The sequence below is a fragment of the Octopus bimaculoides genome, chromosome 20 (genome assembly GCF_001194135.2).
Source record: "Octopus bimaculoides isolate UCB-OBI-ISO-001 chromosome 20, ASM119413v2, whole genome shotgun sequence".
Lineage (NCBI taxonomy): Eukaryota > Metazoa > Mollusca > Cephalopoda > Octopoda > Octopodidae > Octopus > Octopus bimaculoides.
The window spans coordinates 17,855,078-17,858,469 of NC_069000.1; the positions used below are offsets into that span (position 1 = coordinate 17,855,078).

General features: G+C 34.6%; 1 protein-coding gene across 2 annotated transcripts in view; it reads left to right on the forward strand.

Annotated features, from left to right (window-relative positions):
• Window positions 1-3,392, forward strand: part of LOC106883419 (tyrosine-protein phosphatase non-receptor type 1) — an 84,230-nt gene that overhangs the window by 47,939 nt on the left and 32,899 nt on the right. The window lies entirely within an intron of this gene.

Consider the following 3,392-nt stretch of genomic DNA (forward strand, 5'->3'; position numbering starts at 1 on the left):
ATGTTGATGTGCATGTGCTCTCTATATCAATACCTCATCATAACTAATACTATTGGTATCATTAGTGCTAAAAGATCCTACTGTATTGCAAAATGCTTAGCAATTGAGTGGCGGGGGGGGGGGCATCTAACTGTCAAAAAGCAATGCCAAAAGAAAATCACTTACACAACTACTGTATTCTATATAAATACATTTGTACAGACACTGTCTCTGCTGTATAAATACCCTAGTCTAAATAAGTACATTAACACCTCTAACACCATTGATATTATGAAAGCTTACAGGTTAAATTGAAATCTAAACTGCTAGAACTTCCTGTTAAACAGGAAATGGTTTGCATCATTTGACACGACTGATTTCACATCTATTAATGTTTCATTCTGATATTACTTCCTCTTTGCAGACCACCAGGGCAGTAAAACAAATTACAACACAATTCTTTCAAGTCCTAGCTTTATCATAAACATAATATCTATCTTGCTATATAGGAATGTATTTTGTGCAGTGTGTTGAATAAGAGACAATCTGACATCTTTAATTGACAAAATTTTGTCCATTGCCAAATATTTACAGTATTTAATTATCTGATATTTTATGTTTGTTTTTCCTGAATTGAAAAAAATAATTAAAAAAAAAACTCTTTAATTTGCCTCTATTTGGATGTTTTTCCCCCTGTATCAGTTGTGTTCAGTTTCCTCTGTTTGTTGTATTGTTTTCTGCTTTAGTTTAAATAAGGAAATTTTTTAGAATCTAACAACCTTAGTCTTGGTCCGTCCCACTCTACATAGAACATCAGGTAACCGAAGTTAACAATAGTTATGTAATTATTGGTTAGCACATTTGAAACCAGGGTTGTTGAGCTAGTACACAAAAAACTTTTTGACTCTGACTCCAACCCACCAATTTATGGTGCCTCCAACTCTGATTACAACTCTTCAATTTGTAATCAGTATTAATCATCTATTTCTTATATGGATTGAAAGTACATACCATACAAGGCTAAAGTGAATTATTGGGTTACATTTAGCACCCTAACCTGTTAAAGTTTAGTTTTAAAGATTATAGCAAAGATATGGCTTTTTAATATTGTTTATAATTTGATCTTATTCATTTAAGGTAGAATTGTTAGCATGCCGGGCAAAATGCTAAGCAGCATATTATCTGTTTTCGGCTGACTTTGCCTTACATCCTTTTGGGGTTGGAAAAATAAGCACCAGTTGAGCACTGGGGTCAGTGTAATCAATTTGCCACTTCCTCGAAATTGCTGGCCTTGTGCCAAAATTTGAAACAAATATTATTTATTAAAGAAATTATAAACAACTGAGCATAAGACAAAACTATCAAAGGAAAAAAAAAAGACTTTTTGTTGTAAAGTCTTCAAAGAAATAAATTACAAAAATACTACAAATGAACATCTGGAACATAGTCTACCATTCATAAAATATGGAGTACATCAAAGTTAAAGCTATAAGACAGAAAGAACAGCTAAACAATTTAACAAATGGCTACTTTAAAAGATATAAACTTAATTAGATATGTAACCTCTCCTTTTCAGAATTAAAATAAATATAAAATTTAAGTGAATTTAACAGGAAAGATTACATTAAATGAAATAGAAATTATATTGTAAAAGATTGAAAAGTTTATCTGTATGAAATTTAAGGCGACATTTTGTATTTTGTATCTATTGTTGTTGGCACTCCATCGCTTATTACGTCGAGGGTTCCAGTTAATCCGATCAACGGAACAGCCTGCTCATGAAATTAATGTGCAAGTGGCTGAGCACTCCACATACACATGTACCCTTAACGTAGTTCTCGGGGATATTCAGCGTGACACAGAGTGTAACAAGGCTGACCCTTTGAATTACAGGCACAACAGAAACAGGAAGATAGTGTGAAAGAAAGTTGTGGTGGAAGAGTACAGCAAGGTTCGCCACCATCCCCTGCTGGAGCCTCATGGAACTTTAGGCGTTTTCGCTCAATAAACACTCACAACGCCCGGTCTGGGAATCGAAACCGCGATCCTATGACCGCGAGTCCGTTGCCCTAACCACTGGGCCACTGCGCCTCCACTGTATCTATTGATTAGAGAAGAAAATAGATTTTCTAACATTTTTTCTCCTGAGAACCAGGATTACTTCCACCAAATTTTGCTTCATTAAAAGGCCTTAAATTTGATTTGATTGTTTTCATTGCATAAAATGAAATAGTATCTGTGAAATTATAAATAGCAACGTAATGCATTAAAATTTCCACTTTGTTGGAGTTGACTCTGAGACTCCAGCAGTCTGATAATTGCTTGACTCTGACTCTCTGATGCTGATTACACAGCCTTGTTTGAAACTGCTTCCCCAGCTCCATTATCACATCGTACAGTATATGACAGCTGCAGTTGTACAGGCATGAATATCTGGATATAAATATAATGTTTTGTATAGGATATGGATAGTGCAGTTGTACTGGATTTGGGTGGTGAATTGTGTTGGATTTGATTGCTGCAGTTATTCAATACAAGACGGCTGCAGTTGCACTTGACATGATTTTTGCTGTTGTTGTTCTTCTTCATCAACTCATAATTACTATCTTTAAAACCTTTAACTACCACAATTCTATAATTATTGAATATTTCGTAATCTTAGCCACGAACTGCCTATGTATTTATGTGTATATGTGTGTGTGCATATATCTATATCTGTCTCTCTCTCGCTCTCTCTATCTCTCTCTCTCTCTATCTCTCTCTCTCTCTCTCTCTCTCTCTCTCTCTATCATATATATATATATATATATATATATATATATCCTTTTAGTGTTCTGATTTATTTATTCACATTGCTTTGAATTAATCACATATTATTTTGTAGCTTTGTAGCTTCAAGATTTCAATTATGTGTTTCTCTATGTTGAGAATGACATTGTAGGTTAGGTATGAGAGATTGGATCTGGACAGTTTTAACATAAAACAGGTAGAATATTTGGGGTAGATATGACTGGATTAAATGCTAAAGGGATATGTATATATGTGTGTGCGTGTATGTATATATATATATATATATATATATATAGATATATGTATATATGTGTGTGTGTGTATGTATAAATATGTATCTATATATGTATGGATGTATATATATGTATGTATGTGTGTATATACATATATGTATATATCATCATCATCGTTTAACGTCCGCTTTCCATGCTAGCATGGGTTGGACGATTTGACTGAGGACTGGTGAAACCGGATGGCAACACCAGGCTCCAGTCTGATTTGGCAGAGTTTCTACAGCTGGATGCCCTTCCTAACGCCAACCACTCAGAGAGTGTAGTGGGTGCTTTTACGTGTCACCCGCACGAAAACGGCCACGCTCGAAATGGTGTCTTTTATGTGCCACC